Source organism: Orcinus orca, chromosome 4 (genome assembly GCF_937001465.1).
Source record: "Orcinus orca chromosome 4, mOrcOrc1.1, whole genome shotgun sequence".
Classification (NCBI taxonomy): Eukaryota; Metazoa; Chordata; class Mammalia; order Artiodactyla; family Delphinidae; genus Orcinus; species Orcinus orca.
In genome coordinates this window covers 91,901,199-91,924,093 of record NC_064562.1, presented here as the reverse complement: position 1 = coordinate 91,924,093, position 22,895 = coordinate 91,901,199, and positions in this window count along the sequence as shown.

Sequence of the window (22,895 nt, the reverse complement as noted above, 5' to 3'; positions counted from 1 at the left end):
CCATGCCTGATTAGTATTAGTATCCTCCTCAGCATCTAACACACAATAATTGTTCAATAAAAAGTACCCAAATGAATGAGTGCTTAATAAGTGATTTGCTGAAGAGAATTATACTGACTCATTTTTATACCTCCCTACAGGAATAATAACTGTCCTATTGGCTATTTTATACGCACACACAACTTGCTGTCATTATGTTAGGTGTCAAATGTCTCTGGGTACTTTACGAAGAGCATTCACCCTTAAATTTGGAGAAAGGGACGATCGGCATCTGTGGCCTGTAGGAAGAGAATATGAATAAGCAGGAACCCCTGAGGGGGTCAGGGGGACAGTGGTGGTGGGCAGTGCTTTCTGCGCGTAAAGGATCTGCTCTTCTGAACTCCCCCTGAAGGAAGCTTTGGTAAATGTTTTTCCTTCAGGGGTCTGAGGAATGCTTTGGTGTCCGTAAAGCCTTTACGTGGTATTATAAAACGTGGTGATACATGGACCCCCCCTTGAAAGCAATAGGATTAGGGAAGGTAATTCCCTGTTTAGGAGGGAAACCAGGACCAGGGAGTGGGGCGGGCTGCAGAAATGTGGAGTGAGTGCCCGGGCACTGCTGTAGCCTGATTTGAGGAGAAGCTCTCCCAAGCCCTTCTGACACTTCTCAAGGAGGGGACGATGGGTCTTGAATGTTGCCGAGAAACTAAGAAGGGATTTACGCTCAGAGTTCCTCTGCGCTGTGATATATCCTGTTTGAAATTTCTAAAGGAGAACAGTAAAAATAATGCTGTTAATAAAATAGCTTCCATTTACTTACTGTGTACCAGCCTCCAGGTTTAGTTTACATGGTCGCTGGCCCTCCATCTCTCCGGATACAGCAGGCTAGCCGTACTGCACCATTTGGTATAGGCGACTTGAGCATCCATGGATTTCGTTACCTGAAGGGGGTCCTGGGAACAATCCCCTGTGGATACCGAGGGCTGACTGTATTCACTATCTCAATCTAGTTCTCATAGCCACTCTGGGAGGTGTGAGAGTCCCTGTCCCATTTTTCATGGATGAGAAGACTGACACTTCCAGAGGCCAGTTCCCCCAAAGTTGTGCCGATGATAAATGGCAAAATGAGGGTCTGACTCCAGGCCTGTCTGATTCCAAAACATGGCCTCATAACTGCTAAAGGAGAAGAAAATTATTTTCTTGTTAACAAATGCAGGGGATGCCCTTCAAAAGTGGTAATTGTGGAGACCGTAGAGCCACGGGGGTGTAGGAGGTGCTGCATTTGGGGAGCAATGTGTGCTGCAAGGACAGGTACGAAGTGACAGACTGGGGCCCGTGAGGTGGCTATAGCAAGGGAGGGCGCTCAGCATGTGAACAGGTCCTAGTAAGAGGCGGCAAAAACGAAAAAGCGTGGCTGAGCTGCTGAGATCATGGAGGGCTTGAGTTTTTGAAATTTTCACGTCTACTATCCAAGCAAATAAACAGCTTTCTGACCAGTGACTGATGGTCTTTCTCATTCGATCAGATACTTTATTTAATCTACCATGGATTTCCATATACCAATCCTGGAAACAGGAGGCACTCTGGAAATACTTGTTCCAAAAAATCCAACCCTACCAAATCATAGATTTACCCTCTAGCATTAGGATTTCAAGTTCATTTTGCTTAATAGTCATGGTTAATCCATTGGTGTACAAATGTCCGAGACAATGAGCTGCCCTTCTAACTTCCCCTCCTGCCACTCTCCCCACCCACTGTGTGAGGCTCCAGCCAACAGACTTATTTCGGTTCCTCAAACCCACTAGATCCTTTCCCACCTCAGGGCCTTGGCAGGTACTGTTCCTTCTCCCTGATGTGACCTTTCTTCCCTCCGCCTTCATTCTGACTCTTCACAGGTCTTCCTGCTTCTCATCTTTGGGCTCTCAGCTTGAACATCATCCCCTCAGAAAACTACCTGACGACTTCACCTATCAGGAGTGAGGGGAACTGCTCATGTGAGCTCTCCTCTGGCCCATGAAGAAGGCTGAGGTTGACGTGAGCTGGGACCATTAAGGTGGTCTTCTCATTTAACGTGAAGTTCTCAACAGCCCGGGTGGGGACTGGAGGGATAGTCAAATATTGTGGGCTACAAAGAAGCAGTTTTCAAAATGTCCAAAGGTGAGATCAGTGGAGGTTCTTTAAGGGAAGATGGCATGACACGGTGTGAGCCTTCAAAAATAGAGCCTCTACTATGTATGGAACTCAAAATGGTGCCAGTGAGGAAGGAAAGGATGTGGTATCTAAAAAGATGGATGTGGTTGCCCAAGGTACCTTATAGAATCCAGATGTGCACAGAGGGAGGAGGGAGAAAGAAAAGACCAGGTGTGAATTTAGAAGCGTTGCTCGCATCTGTACCAACAGTGGCAGGTAGTTAAGGAAAGAAGAAAAATCAACTTGTTATAAGTGTTGAAGACAAAAAGAGCTTCTCTGGGTGACTGTGGAGCAAGGACTAGAGAGGAGCATTTCTGCTGTTTGGAAAACAGAGGGTATCGCTGCTTCAATGAGCCCTCCCTGCCCCCTGACCCCCACTCTGTCCCACTCTATCTCATCACCCTTGTGGGTTTACTTCATAGCGTTGATCGCTGTTTGGAATTATCTAGGTTATTCGTTATTCTCCTGTTCATCATCTATTTTCACCTCTTCTAGAATGTAAGCTCCATGAAAGTAGTGGCTTCACTTGCCTTATTGGCTACTAGATTCCCAGGGCCTAGAACAGTGTCTGGCACATGTCAGGTGCCACATAAGTGTGAATGAAATGAACCAAAGGCTGAGACAAAGTTAGATACCTCAACCCCTATGTTCTAGGGGAGGTATCCAGACTCTATTCACCTCTGTCTACTCTGTCCAGATTTGGCGATGAGGCTCTCCAAATTGCATAAAGGACAACACACTTATAAAGAAAAGGGGAGAGCAACTCACCTTTCCTGAGAACCCATGTTATGTCCACATGTATGACATAGATAATGCCATTTAGCCCTCACACTATAGAGGCTGGTATTCTCATTCCCATTTTATAGACAAAGACCCAAGGCTCAGAGAAGTTAAAGGACTTGCCCTAAGCTACTCAGCCAGTAAGGTGTGGAAGCTAGACATGAATTAAATCTCTCTGGTTCTAAAACCCTCTCCCTTTCCATTACACTGAGTCTTAGTGGGAACTGGAGTAAAAGAGAAGTGAGACAGAGAAAGACTAGTACCCTGTGATATCACTTATATATGGAATCTAAGAGAGCAAAACAAATGAACAAATGAAACAGAACAAAGCTCACAGATACAGGAAACAGATTGGTGGTTGCATGAGGCGACAGGGGTTTGGGGGTGGCCGAAAGGATAAGGGGGTCTATTGTATGGTAATGGATGGTAACTAGGCTTATTGTGGTGGTCACTTTGTTGTGTGTACAAAGATCGAATTATTTATACACCTGAAACTAATATAATGTTATATACCAATTGTATCTCAAAAAAAAAAAAAGAAGTTAAGAAAAAAGAGAAATGAGTCCTTTAACTGCTTTAAATAAGCTTAAATCTCTAAGCCCTGGACAAGGTAAGTATAAATTACTGCCATGATAATGGTCCTTAACAAAACCATTCCAAAACTCTGTGGTGGACAACAGTAAGCTCTAATTTCTTGTTTTTGTGTTCATGGGCTGGCTGGGGTTTGGCTGATCTAGGCTGAGCTCTGTTGGGCGTGGCTCCAAGCTGCAGGTTGGGTCAGGTCTGCTCCATGAGTCTTGCATTCTGCTGGTACCAGCAGGTCTCCAGGGCAGGTCCTTCCCTTGGTGATGGCAGAAGCACAGATGGGAAGAGAGGAAATAGATCATCCATTGTCCCTTCTGAACAATTCCATTGGCTGAAGCCAATCACATTCCAGCCAAGCCCAGTACAAACGGGATGGGAAGTACCTAACATGTCTAGTGGGGAGAACTGCAAAGGCAAATGGCAAAGGATATCAATCCCTGGAGGAGTGATCGAGGGGAGTAATGATGCCATCGACCATAGGGACGTGTGGAATGTGCACGGTGGCAGCATTGGGCCATGTGCTTAACATATAGTATCTCGCTGAAGCCTCACAAAAATCTTATGTGGTAGGATTATTGTCATCTCTATTTTTCAATGAGAGAATTTAGGCTCAAATCGAGTAGTTGCTCAAAGTCTCACAGAAGTAAATAGCCTGGCAGGGACATACACGCAGGTCTGTTTGGCAACTGAAGCCTCTATTCTTAGCCTTGATTCAACTCTAGTGAGAAAACTCTCAGCTGTGATGGAAGAGGAGATGCCAGTAATTTTTGAAAAACCGTGGGTAGTAAGGAAAGAACCAGAAGACTAGACACACACAAATAGATGCATTTTTCAAGAAGTGGGAGAAAGTGGGCTCCTAAAACTGTACATAAGCTTGAGTTTCGTTTTGTGTCAAGGATGGCTGCCCTGCAAAAACAAAAAGAAAAAGTCTAGGGAAGAAACCACCATTCTTGTGTCTGGGCTAAAGAATCAGGCCGGACGCTGTTAGGAGATGGGTGGAGTTCATCTGAAATTCCTCTTGCTGATCACTCAGCCTGGAGGGTAATATTTGGTCACCCCATCTGCCCTCAGTCTTGGTTTTATACCCTTGTGGGCTTGATGCTCTTAATGCCTGGCTACCTTAATTCTCCACTTGCCTATACCCTGGGCCTTTGATTTGGGTCCCCCCAGGGATGGCTTGAGGGCTGCTTGCACGAATGTCCATATGTGTTTCTGCCGGTCACCCACGCCACCTTGCATATGGCTCCCAGACAAAGCCTGGTGCCTGACCCCTGCTCTCCTTATCAACCTTGCGTGCCACCAGGATTCTCCCGAGTCCCGTCACCCCGAAGAGGGATACCTTCCCTAGAACATTCTAGAACAAATTTAGACCAAGTGGCTCATGGGCATTTCTAAAGGTGATCCGAGGGGAGTGGCATGAGCTCCGTAAGGATGAACAGCGGTCTAGCAAATCTGATTTCCTTTGTTAAAAAAACGGGACTGGCAGATCAAGGGAGGGTCATGAGGGTGGTGACTGGATTTCAAGGGGTTTGACAGATCCTTTCATGATCTCTTTCAGAAGATTGGGAAACCCAGGCTGATTTAGGACAAATAGATTAGTTCTTGGCAGTTAAAAAATGATGCTGTCATTAATCAGATGTGCTGATTAATGAGAGCTCAAGGGAGGCTGTTGCTATTAAACAATAGAACTCCGTCATCAGCCAGATCCTATCACCTCCACCCACAGCCCCTCATCTCTCTGAACAGCTTGGATGAAGATGCAGGAGGCTGGTTTATAAAACTGGTAGGCCGTAAACCAAGTGGGAGTAGCTAATACAAAAAAACGAAAGGGTCCACAATTTTAGAACAACAGTTAACATACGTAGCACCCTACAAAGCCCTTCTCTAGAGAAGGATCTTATTTAAGTCTTTAAACAACTCTGCGTGGTAGGTATGACCAATCATGCTCATTTTAGACAAAGCTCGGGGCTCTAAGTAAATTCCCCAAGGTCACTCAGCAATACACTGCAGAGCATTCAGTTTTAAATCCTGGTTTTTCCAATTCCAAACTCTATACTCTTTCAAATGGGGCAAAACAAATAAGAGAAAATGAATAGAAACATATTTTTTAAAATATGCAAACGCAGGTTGGGAGAGAAACCTGATGTACCAACTGCCACGGGACGTCTCTCAGCTTTACTCCCGGGGTCCTCACATCTGTGACGGCAGCCTGGCTCTTTTTTTTTTCCATTTATAATTTTTTTTTTTTGTCTTTCCGCTTGAGTTTATTTATTTTTTTTAACTTTTTATACTGGAGTATAGCTGATTAACAATGATGCGATAGTTTCAGGTGCACAGCCAAGGGACTCAGCCATACATATACATGTATCCCTTCTCCCCCGATCTCCCCTCCCACCAGCCTGGCCCTTTGACAGAGCTGACATTCTACCCCCCAAGCCTGGCCTCCTCTGGGCCGTGGTAAGCTCCTCCTGCTGGAGCAGAAGAACAGGAATGTGAACTTGGCCGCTGACTCTCATAAAGCTCCCAGCTCCTGATGTGATTCCAGGGTACCCATGGCATGATGGAGAAGGCATGAGCTTAGAAGTCCCGCTCATTAGTTGTGTACCCTTTGGCAAAGTAAACTAAGCCTCTCCCAGCCTCAGTTTCTTTTTCCATAAAAGGGGAGAGTGACAGTATGAATCTTAGGGGACAACAGTAAGGATCACATGAGATGATGCCTGTAAAACACTTGACACAGCGCCTGGCTCATAGAAGATCCTAATAGATTGCAGCTCATCTTCAGAGTCGGGAGGTCTCGGGCTGCTTCATGATGACGACCATAGTCGTCTGAGTACTGTCACTACACTCCCACCCTTTCTGGATCCAAGTGCTGGCTTCAGTAATGCAGAAGACCTGGGTGGATTCTGTACCAGTATTTTGTTCCCTTTTATTGCTGACGAGTGTTCCAGTGTGTGGGTATACAACCTCTTGTTTATCACCAGTTGATGGACATTTGGATTGTTTCTACTTTCTGGCTGTTGTGAATAATGTTGCTATGAACATTGGCATAGAAGTCTTTGTGTGGACATATGCTTTCATTTCTCTTGGGTATATACTTAGGTGTGGAATTGATGGGCACAACTCTTTTTTATATCACTTTTAACAGTGTCATGATTGGCAATCTACAGATATATGTGTGTGTGTGTGTGTGTGTGTATCTAAATACATATATTCTTTTTTTTACATTCTCTTCCATTTTAGGTTATTACAAGATACTGAGTATAGTTCCCTGTGCTATAGAGTAGGTCCTTGTTGATTAACTATTTTATATATAGTAGTGTGTGTGTTTTATATATAGTAGTGTGTGTATTTCCCAAACTCCTCATTTATCCCTTGCACCCCCTTCATTATATAAATTAACTTAGCTTCTCTCCCAGGAAGAAGGAATTCTTCTTGGACAGAGGAGGGAAATCAAGCTGACAACTTCAGAGTTTTCTTGGATGGATGAAGGGGGAAATATGAGTATGAAGTCTTTTCACATATGTTATAAAGTGTAAAACAATTAAAATGTAATATATTACTGAGATCTTCGTAGTCGTCCACATGGTTAATAATATAAGGGGATAGAATAGCTATGCCTTGTACCCCAAACAAATAATTTAGCTACTAAAATACTATCAAGTCTGTAATACTGTATTTTATCCATTTTAGACACATACCTCCCCACCCTATCTTTTAACATTTCTGAGATAAGAATGTGTCTTTTGACAATAATGTTTTTTAATCACCATTAGCCATTTCCCCGGATGTTCATGTCTCTGAAATCTATAACCAGGGAGGTCTGAGAGAAAATATGAACTATTGATTTCACCTCTATAGTGAGTGTCTGCAGTGAGGCTGCAAGTCTGTCATGACGATGGGAGTGGGGTTTCCAGGTGACCGTGTGGAAGGAGCCTGGGCAGCTTGTCCACAGGAGGGGGAAGGAGGCTGGGGGATGCGGGTCAGGGCTGGGGCCAGGTGCTCCCAGGGTTTTGATAACTTACCTGACTTAGGAGACACAGGTGAAAGGGAGATTCAGCCTTCCACCTCCACCTCTCCGGGTGGCACACTCCCACTTTCCAGTTCCTTGCTGGGTCACAGGAGTCCTCACAAATCAGTTTCAACATGGGGCAGCCTATCTGGAAAATATCTACTGCGTGCAAAGTCAGGCCTCGCATTCCTGTGACATTCACTCCTAACTAGCAACACAGCTACCAAAGGGCCCCTCAGAGGGACTGTGATTAGAGGCTGAATGAAACATTTCCACTGATGCCAAAGGATGGCCTATCACCCTGCCTGCTGACCACCGGCGCCGGGGCTGTAAGATAATATTATGACAAAGAAGTTCAGAAGCACAGGAAATGAAAACAATGCAGCGGCCTGGGAGGAGCTCCAGCACAGAAAGGACTTCAGAGCGGCCGGGGTCTGTTTGTAAAAGCAGAGGTTGTTCAAGCAGAAGAATGATCTGGAAGCAGCCGCATAGCACAGGGAGATCAGCTAGGTGGTTTGTGACCACCTAGAGGGGTGGGACAGGGAGGGAGGGAGACGCAAGAGGGAAGAGATATGGGAACATATGTATATGTATAACTGATTCACATTGTTATAAAGCAGAAACTAACACACCATTGTAAAGCAGTTATACTCCAATAAAGATGTTAAAAAAAAAAAAAAAGAATGATCGGGGCAGAAACCCAGAGCTGCCGCTCCCAGGAAGCAGCTTGTCAGGGGAGGGGGGATGTTTTCGAGATTCTTCCCCTCCAACAGGGCCTGTGGTGGAGGGAGCAAAGCTGTGGATGCAGGGAGGCTGCCTTTGGTCTGGCTGAAGCCCCAGCAGGGCCAGGTTTCCGGAATCTAAGTGAATAAAAGGTAGTTAGACGGTAGAGGGCTCACCTTTCAGAAAATGTATTTCTGTCTTCCTTGCTTCCTTTTAGCACATCCTGTGAGAGTTTGTACCTTTGGCCTGATGGTAGCCTGGTCAGCGAGTCTGAGTATCTTGAGAGGGTTTCGGGTTCAGACCTCTGGGTTAGTGGTCCATCTCTCTAGGCTGGTCTAACTCCTGGGGGCCTTTGAGTAAGCTGGCTCGGGCTTTCCCAGTTTTAGAAGGAACTAAAGGTGGCCAACAAGGTCCCCAAACCTGCAGGTACCCCACAGGGACACCTGAGCCCATGGCTCTGAAATAGTTGACTTTGCTCCCAGAATACTGTGGAAAGGGTGGCCGTCGTTCCATCCTCCTCCAGCCTATACGTGGGTCCCGCATCCACCTGCAACCTGGGTAGCAGACAGCAGCATTACCGGTGAGACAGTGCCAGCACCCAGGGGCACTGGGCTCAGCTGGAATCATTTGTCTCTTTTTACCTTTTGGTCGGAGATTGGTACGTACCAGGCATGTGGTTGGCCTTTTATAAACTTTATCTCATGTAATCCTTACAGGAACCCAATGAGGGATTATATCAGTTGGGATTCTCCAGAGAAAAAAGACAATAGAATGTGTGTGTGTTATAGAAAGATACAGATACAGATATATAACACACATAGTTTATCTGTACCTGCTATATACAGTATATCTAGATCTATCACCTATCTATCTATCTATCTATCTATCTATCTATCTATCATCTACCTATCGAGAGAGGAAGACAGAGAGAGAGAGAGAGATTTTAAGGATTGGCTCATGGCTTCATGGGACGTTGACACGTCCAGAATCTGCAGGGGGGACTAGCAGGCTGGGGACTTGGGAAGAGTAGAGGTCACTGTTGAAGTCCGAAGGCCACCTACTAGCAGAAGTAACTCTTGCTCAAAGGAGGTCAGTCTTTTTGTTCTTTCCCTGACTGGACAGGCCCATCCACATGTGGAGGGCAATCTTCTTTACTCCAACTCCACCCATTTAAACGTTAATCTCATCCCAAAACACCCACACAGAAATATCCAGAATGGTGTTTGACCACATATCTGGGCACCGTGGCCCCGGCAAGACACATAAAAGACACGTAAAATTAACACATAATTATAACATTAAGATTTAATTTTACATCCATTCCACAGGTGAGGCAGTTGAGGCTTAGATACTTGAAACAACTTGACTGAGATCACAAGCCAGTAAATGGCAGCTGGAGAAATTTTTTTTTTTTTCCCTCATTGTTTCCAATGCAGGTATTTCTGTATTTAGAGCTTGGGCTCTTAGCCATTTGGTTCTGTTATCTCCTTACAGGCTGTGGCTCTGGAGGAATCCGATGTGTAGGAAAGTCAGTCAGTGTTGTCAAATGAGCTGGTGTAAGGATAAACAGAGCATCAGTGGCTAAGAGATGCTGGCCAGGGGAGGGCCTTTGGGGGCCTCAGGAACCAGGTGTGAGAGGGCCCTGAGGGAAGTGGGGATAGTCAGACTTACCGGACATTGGCTGGTTGGTTCCCTGGTGGTGAGATGTATGACTTAGAGCAGAGTGGGCAGGATAAGTGATGGGTGAGAGAATGGAGTAGGGAAAGACCAAGAATTCCAGCATCTACAAGGGTAGATAGAATGGTGAGGATGCTCACACTCCAGAAATCCTTTCACTTCAGATAAGGGAACAAGAAAGTACACTCCACTTCTAAAAAGAGGTCGTGCGTGGGAGGAAGACTGTTCTAGATGCAGAACTTTCAACAGCCAGCCCGTCTTTTCTTACTCTAAGCCAGGACACCAGAATTAGGAGAATCCTGTCTCTGTGAGGAAATTCTAGCTCCAATATATTCCTCCCCTCAGGAAGAGGTGGTCACTCCCCAGATCTGCAGCAAAGCCTCAGAGGCTGAGGTACCCCAATACAAGCCATCAAGAACTTTCAGGAAAACTGGAGGGAGGATTGTGGAAGGTTCTCTGAAAATTCCAGAGCAGCAGAACAACCAGGCGTATTCTTAGGATCATACAAATTAGACTCTAGGAGTTTACTCGAAAAAGACCCATGATGGTTTACAAAATTTTGAGCAAACAATAAAAAATCAACGTATTCTTCCAAAGAAGACATACAGATGGTCAACAGGCAACTTGAAAAGTTGCTCAACATCACTAATCATCAGGGAAATGCAAATCAAAACCACAATGAGGTATCACCTTACACCTGTCAGAATGGCTATCATCAGAAAGACCACAAATAACAAGTGTTGGTGAGGGTGTGGAGAAAAGGGAATCCTCATGCGTTGTTGGTACAATTGTAAATTGGTGCAGCCACTATGGAGAACAGTATGGAGGGTCCTCAAAAAATTAAAAATAGAACTACCATATGATCCAGCAATTCCACTCCTAGGTATTTACCTGAAGACAATGAAAACAGTAATTTGAGAAGATATATGCACCCCTATGATCACTGCAGCATTATTTATGATAGCCAAGGTATGGAAGCAACCCAAGTGCCGATCAGTAGATGAATGGGTGAAGAAGATGTGAGATATATATATATATATAAAAGAATGAAATCTTCCCATCTGTGACAACACGGCAAAGTGAAAAATAAGTCAGACAGAGAAAGGCACATACTGTACTATTTCACTTATACGTGGAATCTAAAAAACAAAGCAAATGAACAAGCATAGCAAAACAGAACAGATTTACAGATACAGAGAAAAAACAGGTGGTTGCCAGAGGGGAGAGAGGTTGGGGGAAGAAAGAAATAGGTGAGGGAGATTAAGAGGTACAAACTTCCAGTTGCAAAATAAATGAGTCACAGGTATGAAATGTACAGTGTGGGGAGTATAGTCAAGAACTATGTACTATCTTTGTATGGTGCCATATTGTACCTAGACTTATCGTGATCAGTTTGCAACGTGTAGAAATATCAAATCACTATGTTGTGTACCAGGAACTAACATAGTGTTGTAGGTCAATTATATTTCAAAAACAAACAAACAACCTCATAGAAAAAGAGGTCAGATTTGTGGTTACTAGAGGCAGGGGCTGGGGGGGACGGGGAACTGGATGAAGGCAGTCAAGAGGTACAGACTTTGGTTATAAGATAAATAAGTACTAGGGCTGTGCTGTGCAACATGCTAGATATAGCTAACGTTGCTGTGCATTATATATGAAGGCTGTTGAGACAGTAGATCCTAAGAGTTCCCAGCACAAGCAAAAATATTTTTTCTCTTTCTGTAATTTTGTATCTGTATGAGATGATGGATGTTCGCTAAACTTACTGTGATAATCATTTCGTGATGTATACAAGTCAAATCATTATTTTCTACACAAACTTATGCAGTGCTGTATGTCAATTATATGTCAAAAAAACTGGAAGGAAAAGAATCAACAGAGTTCAAATAAAAATCCACATATTAGGGCTCTCTTAAGAAATCAGAAGACTGACAGCACAGAGCTCGAATTGCTATGGTAGTTGAGTTGACTTGCTGTAGTTGAGTAGGCGGTCCTCACGGCAGGGGGTCCTGTGCCTGCAGCTCTCCGCATCCCCACCGCTCCCTACTGCCTTCTGGAAACTTTCCTCCCACCCAGTCAGTTTCCATCATTTACATTTGCTGCTGGGCTCTAGAATCCCTGCTGTAAACCAACATTTCCTTTATCTTTGAGGAAACTGAGGCCCCCAGAGGGAACATGTCCTGCCCAAGATGAGATAAATTGGTAACTGTCAGAGCTAGGACTTTAACCCAGGACCTTTCATACCCAACCCAACTTTTTCTCTCCACGCCTGGAAGAGAGATCGCAGCGAAAGCTTGGTCTGCTGACTCTGGTCCAACGTGCTTTCCGTCATTATCCTTGGGATGCTACAAGGACTGTGGGAAATAGAACCAGAAAGGGAATGTGAGGGTGATGGCCGTGGTGAGAAGGGTAAGATTTTTTTTTTAAACAGCGAGAGACTATGACTTAGGACTCAGGGAGAAGAGAAGAAAAAATTTCCCCAAACACAAAAATCAAGGAAGCAAAATGTGGAAGAGAAAGAGGAAGGAAATTCAAGCTGCCCCAGAATTTAAGCTGTCAGAAGTACCAAAATCCCCCAGAGTTGAGAACGTAATTATCACAGAAAGCCTTGCTTAGTTCAGAGTCTGGAGACTGTGAAAATTGAGAAACTTTAGAAATTGCAAGCATTTTTTAGATGAAAGATAAAAACTAACTTGGAAGGAGTAAGGGGAGGTACTATTTTGAAGTAGACACTGACAAGGAATAAATACTGTTACAAAAATAAGACTGATAAAGGCATACTGTTTAAAACTTAAAAAGCAATTTTATTTGCATTATCTTATTTACCATGAAAGGCTCATAATTGTTTTATGGCCAAAGGGGTCTCTTCTCCCAACTCTTTGCTCCTCTGATGGAATCCTGTGATTTTGGATAGAAATGCTTAAACCTCAGGGGGATGCTGGGAATATCTCAGACCAGATATCCACAAAAACAGATATGTTGCTTGAAAAGCTGTTTTCCTTTGCACAAGTGTGTTTCTTTCTTGTTGTTTGTTTCTAGCAACTGTTTGCGTGTATGTGGCCAGGAGAGGAATCTCTACATAGACTAGGTAGTCCAATGGGTCTTTACTGAGCTCTAAACTGCATGCAGGCAGGCTGTGGCTGCTGGGAGAATGGTGAAAAATAAGAGCTCTGTCGTTCCTTCACTCACAGAACTGACTTGGTCCTACTGTGTGTGGTGATTCATTAAGGCTGGATATGGTTAAAGATTTCCAGTAGCCTTTCGCATTCCCCAGTACTACTCCTTAGTTCACCTGTAATATTGGCTGGGCATCTGGGCCTTCTATGCATGTCTCTCCAAAAATACCATGTTTTGTGCAATGTCTTACAGTTAGCAGGACTTGAATTTACATAGCATGCAGAAGATATTTCAAAACTCCCCCCTCTCTTGTCACCTGTTTTTACAGAAAGTCAACTTTGCAGGAGATAATTTCCCTTCTGTGTTTTTTCTGTTTTCTTGTGCTGGCCAGGATCTCCTGGGTGATGCCGAATGGAGGTGGTAATAGTGAAGATTGTCGTCATGGCCCCGATCTTGAAGGAAATGGCTCCTGGCCACTGAGTTTTATGCATTCACCATTATGTTTGTGGTAAGCTTTAAGAATACTGCTTTTTTCTTTTCCTAGTTTACTTAAATTTTCTTATCATGATAGATGTTGAATTTCATTGAACATCTTTCTGCATCTATTAAGATGATCATGAGATGCTTTTCCTTTTGACCTGTGAATGTAGTCAATTTACCCTATTGTATTGTCTTTTTTATTATTTATTGGTGGGTTCAGTTTGCTAATGTTCTGTTTAGGCTTTTGTATCCATGTTCGTGAGTAAATTTGTCTTATAATTTTCTTTTTCCAAACTGTCCTTGGTGGTTGGTACGGGTTATGCCAACCTCATAAAATGGAAAGACTTATCTGTTTTTCTATTCTGTGGAAGAATTTATCTAAGACTGGAATGATATGTTTACTTTATGGGAAGATTTTTTTATCTATGGGATTTAATTTTAAATTTTCTATAAAATCATTGTTTTTTTTTCTCTTTTAGATAACATTTTAGTATTTTCTATTTTCTAAAATTTTTTCGTTTTCACCTGTTTGCAATTTGGGGCACAAATCTATTTATATGTTCTATCTTTTTAATATCTGCAGCAACTGTAGTTTACTTTTTCATCCATACCATAATTTTTTTAAATGAATGATTTTTCTTTTTTGAACAGTATTGTCTGAGGCTTGTCAACTTTATTGCACTTTTCAAAAAACCTGATTTATTGACCTTCACTGTTGTATGTTTATATTTACCTTTATTACTTCCTACTTTTAATATTAGTTCTGATTTTGTGGGGTGGGTTTATTTCTAGTATACCCTAATACTGACAGTGTTGGCCTGTAAGTTCTTGTATCCACAAGGTGGGGGACTTCCTGTGCTTCTTTTCTTGCATGAAACCTAGCTTTTGAGTTCTCACTGTCAAAACAAAAGTTCAGTGACACCAGGGTTTGGCTTAAGTCCCCAAGAGCAAAGTGGATTACCTGTCTAAATTCTTTTTTTTCAAAAATTAATTAATTTATTTTTGGCTGCGTTGGGTCTTTGTTGCTGTGCGCGGGCTTTCTCTAGTTGTGGCGAGTGGGGCCTACTCTTTGTTGTGGTGCGCGGGCTTCTCACTGCGGTGGCTTCTCTTGTTGAGGAGCACGGGCTTTAGGTGCGCGGGCTTCAGTAGTTGTGGCTCACGGGCTCTAGAGCACAGGCTCAGTAGTTGTGACGCACAGGCTTAGTTGCTCCTTGGCGTGTGGGAATCTTCCTGGACCAGGGCTCGAACCCGTGTCCCCTGCATTGGCAGGCAGATTCTTAACCACTGTGCCACCAGGGAAGTCCCACCTATCTAAATTCTTACTTTTACTTTATTTCTGGCCTCTGAGAAGTCCTTTTCTTACCAGCTCAGTGATACGTTTATAAAGGTACATTTGTTAATGTTATATTAGCATGTTAGGTGTTTTCAGTAGGAGGCTTGCTCTGGGTGTCTAGTCTGCTCTACTGATAGAAATAGAAGTCACTCCAGTTTACTGTTTCCCACTTTTCTTCCCCAGGTCTTCTATGTCTTTTGCCCCAGGTTTCTGGCTTCAAATTCCAGGGTCTGCAACTGAACCATGGGTCTTGTGTACCTTCTACAGTGACTTCATATACTTCAGATTGTAACTCTAAAGAACCCTTTTTCTTGCTGACATTGTTGGTCCCTCACTGCCTCACTAACAGATGTTATTACATGCACATTTTCTCTGTTTCTTCACTCTGGAAAGGCAGGGGAGTGGAATACGGGGAGAGGGAAGGAATAAGAGGAGAGGTGAGTGTAAAGCAAACTCCTCCCTCACTGCTTTGAGAAGTTCTGGATGCTTCTCCTCCTCCTTCTTCTCTCTCTCTCTCTCTTTCACACCCACACCCACACCCCCACACCCCCCCCACACACACACATGCACACACACACGAGGGCCTTGTCCTAGACCAAGCTAACAGGGCAGGCATCTCCCTGATGATGAGACAAAAATGGTCAGAGGCTGTCCCTTCCTTTTCCAATTAAACTTTTCAATAATCAAAAGTTAGTTTCTGGGCTTCCCTGGTGGCGCAGTGGTTGAAAGTCCCCCTGCTGATGCAGGGGACACGGGTTCGTGCCCCAGTCCGGGAAGATCCCACATGCTGCGGAGCGGCTGGGCCCGTGAGCCATGGCCGCTGAGCCTGCGCGTCCGGAGCCTGTGCTCCGCAAGGGGAGAGGCCACAGCAGTGAGAGGCCCGCGTACCGCAAAAAAAAAAAAAAAAAAAAAAAAAAAAAAAAAAGTTAGTTTCTTTATACACACATACACATATAATTTTTCATAAATGTGAATATATCCAAGAGTCTTTTTTTCTTGTCATTTGTGCTTGACTCTCCTCTCCGGAGCTCTTCCTTATCTCTTCTTGTTTATCAACCATGGACCTCAGCCTCCACCAAGTAACACGTATAGCCCAGGGTGTATTCTTCTAGATTTTTTTCCATGCACGTGTAATCATACCAAGGACGATGTACATGATTCATACAAATGAAGATTTGCTATTATCTACTCTACAAGAATAACATATTATACACTCTTGTGTTTTTTTATTCAATATGCATCCTGGAAATCCTTTAAACCAACTGATCAAGCTCTCATTCCTTTTTTAAATTGTTCTAAAAATCTCCTTTTGTGTGGGTATGCATAATTTATTGGACAGTTCCCCTACTGCTGGGCATTATTTCCAGGTGTGTCACAACAAACAAGGCTACGGTAACTATCCTTGTAAACTTGTCCTTGGTACTGGTGGTTTTATGTTTGTGGGATAGATTCCCAGGAGTGGAACTGAAGGGTAGAAGGGTATGTGATATTTATTAAATTTTAATAGACACTGTCAGATTGTTTCCCAAAAGGCTGTCACAATTTACGTTTCAGTCAGCAGTATTCAATGAGGAGAATACCCTCTTCACCCCACCCCATAGTTTTTATTCCATCCCATAGTCACTTGATGTTTTCAATTTAAAAACCTTTTGGCATATAATGGGAGTAAAGTGCTATCTCATTGTTGCATACATTTGCATTTCCCTAACCATAACTGAGCTAAATAATTTTGCTATGTGGATTAGCTCTTTTTCTGAATTTTCTATTTACTATCTTCTGTGTATTTTTCTTGAGTTGTCCCTTTTTTTTTGGTGCCAATTTGTAAATGCTCTTTTTATATTATACATGCTAATCTTCGGTCTGTCGTGTGTATTACATTTTATCCCAAATCTATTATTTTTCTACCAATTTTATTTATGGCACTTTTTGGCTCACCAATGTATTAAAATGTTTACATGATTAAATATTTTTATTTTCAAGCTTCTTCTGGTTTACAATCTCAGTTTGAAAGGTATTTGTTAACCTTAGGATTATAGGTCCTAGCAAAGAGGCTCCAGAGCCATTGGGTGATAGGTGCTTACACTTAGATTCCCAAGCTGAATACTGGCTAAGGAGGTGAAGGAGCTATGCTTTGTCATTGGGTAAAATCAGTTCTGACAATGGCCAGTGAATCTGCTTCAGGCAAATGGATCCGCCAGTGAGAACTGACCAAAGAGTGATGACATTACACCTGGGACCTGCACCATATCCAAGAGGACAACTTATATCACTACAAAATGACCCGGAGCCCAGGGGGAGAATTGAAGGAGAGGAGGGAGACTGTCAAGGAAGTGCCCTTCCTTTTCCCAGGAATAGAGTAGGACTTGAGAGCTCTAAGTCCAAGTGCGGATGAGGAAATGAAAACTCAGAGAGATGATAAGACTGCCCCAAGGTCACACAGCTTGTTCAGTGGCAGAGATGGAATGTAAATCGTGTCTTCTAACTCAAAGACCTGTGCTTTTCTCAGATTTCATAGCACAACTCTTGTAGAATTTTGGTCATAATCATGATAGCATCGTTGAAAGCTTACTATGTGGCAGACACTCTTCTAAGCACTTTGCATGTAATAACATATTTCATCCTCACAAAAGTCTATCAGATTGGAGTTGGTATTTTCTCTATTTTTAAAAGGAGGGAACTGAGGCATAGAGAAATTAAATATCTCATCCAAGGTTCCAATGTTAAAAAGTGATAGAGCTGGGCTTCCCTGGTGGCGCAGTGGTTGGGAGTCTGCCTGCCGATGCAGGGGACGTGGGTTCGTGCCCCGGTCCGGGAAGATCCCACATGCCGCGGAGCGGCTGGGCCCGAGAGCCATGGCCGCTGAGCCTGTGCGTCTGGAGCCTGTGCTCTGCAACGGGAGAGGCCACAGCAGTGACAGGTCAGCATACCGCAAAAAAAAAAAAAAAAAAAAAAAAGAGCTTTGATCCAAAAACCTATACTACTAACTTTATGCTACCCAGTCTTCTGACATAAGTTCTCTGCCTCTCTTCCTCTAGTTTGCTTTCTATCCTTTGTAAGATAGATTTATTGGTATATGTATTTATTACATTTGTTTGCTTTTTCTCCACTGTGCTATTTTTGAGGGTGTTTTTCTGCCACGACAGTGAGTTTAGTTGAATAAAGTTCATTGGGTGGGAAATTGCCTCATGGCTAGGCCTCAGTTATTGATGGAATGATTAACCTTATGAAATGTATTTGCTGATGTTCTGGATTATAAAAACAAGAAAAATGAAAAGGAAGAGTTGGAGAGGAGACACAAAGTAAAGACACAGAGACTTCCTGGAGTTTGCCATCCATCTCCACACTGGGCTTGCTGGGCTCCCAGAAGTTTTCCCAGACCTTTCCGGTTGATCCCAGATTAAGCAGAGTTGTTTGGGGTATTGATCATTAGCTGTGCTGGCTGTTGCTCAAGAATAAGGAAAAATACCTAAAACAAAATAAAATGCAGAGTGCAGTTTTCCCAGTCTCCATTGGCATGCTCACGTTGTTGAAGAGGTTTAGGACTTCTTTTCTTCTAGTAGAGTCAACACATATTTTTAAGCATTTGCTGTGTGCAGAGCATATGACGGCAGGCATTGTTAGGGACCCATGAATGCATTAATCTTCATCTGTGCTTAATATCCTTAGGGAGGCAGATATATACTAACTTTGACAAAAAATTGACTCTGTTATGTCCCACTAGAGGGTAAATCAAAATACAAAGGGAATGTAAGAGAGGGATGGGGGTATGGGAAAGCCATCTCAGGGTGATGGATTTATAAAAAAAATTAAAACATTATATTTGAACAGGCAGATTTGTGAGAGTTGGGGGATGAGAATAGAGGGTAATGATTTTCTCAGGAGTCAGGAGACCTGGGTTCTACCTCCATTTCTATAATCCTTACCAGGTGTGTGATCTTAGGCAAATCACTATCTCTCTAAGACTCTGGTTTTTCACCTATAATGTGGGGATATTAGAAAGTAGCTACACAAGAGGTAAAAATTTCCAGTTATAAGGTAAGTAAGTCCTGGGGATGTAATGTATAGCATAGTGACTATTGTTAATAATGCTGTATTGTACACTTGAAAGTTGCTAAGAGAATAGATCTTAAAAGCTCTCATCCCAAGAAAAAAATTGTAACTGTGAGATGGATGTTAATTAAACTCATTGTGGTGATCATTTCACAATATATACATATGTCAAGTCATTATGTGGTACACCTTAAACTGATACAACGTTATACATCAATTATATCTCAGTAAAACCGGGGGGAAAAGGACCTACCTCGTAGGTTTGTTGGGAGGATTTTAGCTCAGTATCTGACACATTGGAGGTTCTCAGTAAATGCTCGAAATGAAGTGCATGTGCGTGTGAGTGTGTGTGTGTGTGTGTGCTTGAGTGCGCATGTGTGTGGTGTTGGGAAAGTGCTTGCTGGTGGACAGGAAGGTGGGAGCAGGGAGGTGGGAGGGTTATAGTGATGGTGGATATGGGTGGGTAGTGTTGAGAAAAACTGGGGAAGGAAGATGTAGTGGGAGAAAAGACTAGAAAGTGAAATAAGAATCAAAGAGTAGAAAATCTTAGATTTTACTCTGTTGGAAACATGGAGCCAACATTGTTTTTCATCAGGTGATTAGAAAGAGCTCTCAGGTCCTGGAAGAAATGACCAGCCCCTGTGCTTAGATACTCCACTATTTACCCGGCACCTATTCAGGTGTGGCAGATTGATACCACTCCCTCAAAAATATTCCCCAATCCCACCCTTCCTCTCTCTTTTTAAAAAATAATATTACTACTACATTTTAAAATTTTTATTTATTTATTTTTGGCTGCATTAGGTGTTCGTTGCTGCGGGCTTTCTCTAGTTGCAATGAGCAGGGGCTAACTCTCCGTTGAGGTGCGCGGGCTTCTCACTGTGGTGGCTTCTCTTGTTGCGGAGCACGGGCTCTAGGCGCACAGGCTGAAGTAGTTGTGGCATGTGGCATGTGGGCTCCAGAGCACAGGCTCAGTAGTTGTGGCGCACGGGCTTAGTTGGACCGCGGCATGTGGGATCTTCCCAGACCAGGGCTCGAACCCGTGTCCCCTGCATTGGCAGGTGGATTCTTAACCACTGCGCCACCAGGGAAGTCCCATCTCTGTCTTCTTTAAAGGCTGTCTTTCCTTTGTGTTTTGAGGCCTGGAGGCAAAGGTGATTTGAGCTTTTGAAAAAAACCCAGGAAACTATGTTTCACCGTTACATCTTCCAAACCAGCTCTTCCTAAGGTTCCTCACACATGCTCCCAAAATTAACGGAGTTACGGGGAGAGCTTTATAAGGTTAACAGAAAATGTCAAACCACATGAGACTTGATTTACTTCCGTGGAACCGTCTTTTCTTCCCTGGTACAATACCCTGCAAAATTGTAAAGAAGGTGTAGGAGCTATTAAATCAATCCCAGAGGAGCCTTCTTGTTGCCAACCCATTCTCTGGAGATTAGAATCCTGAGGGCAGATTTAGGGAATTGGAATCCAAATCTGTGGAGTTGCCAACGTGTCCTGCCTTGGCCTGCCAAGTTCAAGGTTGAACTTTTGTGAACTTTCTTTGCAACAGTTTGAATCTGCTCCCTTTGTGCCATGCAATGCCAACTTACGGCACTACTGAATACAGGGTTTCAGGGAACTGTATCAGGCCGGTGAGCTTATTTCAGCCTCGAAGCTTGATGGCCAACGTGAAATCTATGGCACAGGCAATCTTTTCTGATTAAAAAGCTTCTAGGAACTCAATCTAGCACCACTCTTCTTTATTACTGTTTTTCAGAAGAATGTCTAAGAATTGCACCTATCGCGGGAGTTAAGATTTTGAGTCAATGATTAATGGTATGGTTGCGTGTGTTTTCTTTCTGAATTAACCCATGTGACCCATGGCATCTGCACCTCGTGTTAACCATTAGACACACAAATGAGCCCGGTATTTATCTGGGAGGTGGAGTTCTAATGCTCCTTGTTTCACTTTGTAGTGAGAGAAGGCCGTGATCAGTGGACTTTTCCATGAGAGCCAGGCTGGGGGCTGCCTTCCTTCCTCTGGTTTGAAGAAGTTCTGTTGGCCTCTGTTTGCTCCCGGACTGATGCTTGTCGCAGCGGGGCCTCCTTTCAGTGTTTCATATAAAAGTCCCTTTGATTGTGTGGCCTGCTAGCGCTTCACTAACCAATCTAGACCCAGCAGAGGCTGTTTTGCACTTCTGATAAAATCAGGCACCTTTCTTTACACGTGTCTGCTTTCCTTACAGCAAATGTTATTTATTTCCTATTCTTCAAACTCTTTCCATGCTTAATGGGGCAAAGAGGTTGTCTCTAGAGGTACTCTTGCCAAGTTATTAGTTTTAGGTAAATTCAGCTTGAATTTGAGCAAGAAAATACAAACTCTGCCTGTCAGTTTTTCTGGAACTCTTCTTCCTGCCGGGAGCAATGTGAGCTCTGCCCCCTCTCTCCCAATTGCTTTCACTGCATTGCCTGAAATTGTGTGTGTGTGTGTGTGTGTGTGTGTGTGTGTGTAAGTGCTTGTAATGCTGTGGGGAAGCGAGAAGGAGGGATGAGGGAGGCTTAGTTCATAGTCTGGCTTTGGAGAGGATCACCTTCATATTATTTGTTCCCTTAATAAGAATTGGGTGGCAGGGGGAGCAGAGAGAGAGTGAGTTGGAAGGTTAGGATTTACTTTAAGGTCTTTGTTTTATTTCATGGCTTCAATTTGTTTTAAGGGTTGATATTTAATTTATTTTGAGATTCAAATAATATTAAATGAGGATATGGCTTTTTTATGTTTATTGAAAGAAAGCATGACTTTATTTATTTAAATGGAAATGTATTTGACATAGAACATTGTGTACATTTAAGATGTACAATGCATTGCTTTGATACATTTATATATTGTAATATGATTGCTGTTGCAGCCATGGTTAGCCACGTCTATCACGTCACACAATTACCATTTGTTTTTTGTGGTGGGAAATAATTGAGATCTCGTCTCAGCCATCTTGCTGATTCTAACACAATCTTGTTGTCTATATTCACTATACTGCGTGTTAGATCTCCAGGACTTATTTATCTACTAGTTGCCATTGTGTACCCTAAACAACATTTTTTCTATTGCCCTACCCTCAAGAAAGCAGGAATTTAAAAGGCTGGGGAATGTTAGTATAAAGTCTCCTAATATAAAGGGGTCCCTCATGAGGATCTTCTCTGAAGGGAAATCCACTCATATTTTTAATGCCCAGCTCACACGGCTCCCCCTCTGAGAAATCTGCCCAGACCAACCCAGCCGGGAATCTTTCCTCTTCTAAAAATCCTGCTGGGGCTTCCCTGGTGGCGCAGTGGTTAAGAATCCGCCTGCCAATGCAGGGGACACGGGTTCCAGCCCTGGTCTGGGAAGATCCCACATGCCACGGAGCAACTAAACCCGTGCGCCACAACTACTGAGCCTGAGCTCTAGAGCCCACGAGCCACAACTACTGAGCCTGCATGCCACAACTACTGAAGCCTACGCGCCTAGAGCCAGTGCTCCGCAACAAGAGAAGCCACTGCAATGAGAAGCCCGTGCACCACAACGAAGAGTAGCCCCCGCTCACCACAACTAGAGAAAGCCTGCGCGCAGCAGCGAAGACCCAATGCAGCCAAAAATAAACGAGTGAATGAATTAATGAAAAAAAATCCTGCTGCACTTAGTTTGAAGCTTCCTTTAAACAGTGTTTTTCTACTGCTGTTATGTATACACATCTCCAACGTTTATATGTTTTTGTACTTCTGCATGGATTTTGCACAAAGGTGAGTATACATCAGAACGTATGGATTCAAAAAATATTTATGGTGTAAAAAAAAAGGATGATCCAAAAATTCTGAGGAAAAAAAAGGAGAAGAAAAAGATAGTGTGGTTAGATGAATATACAGGAAAAAGACGTAAATCATAGAGGACATCTTAGGTATCTGCTGGCCACAGAGTCTCACCCTACGGCTGTAGAGGAAGAGGAATGTTCT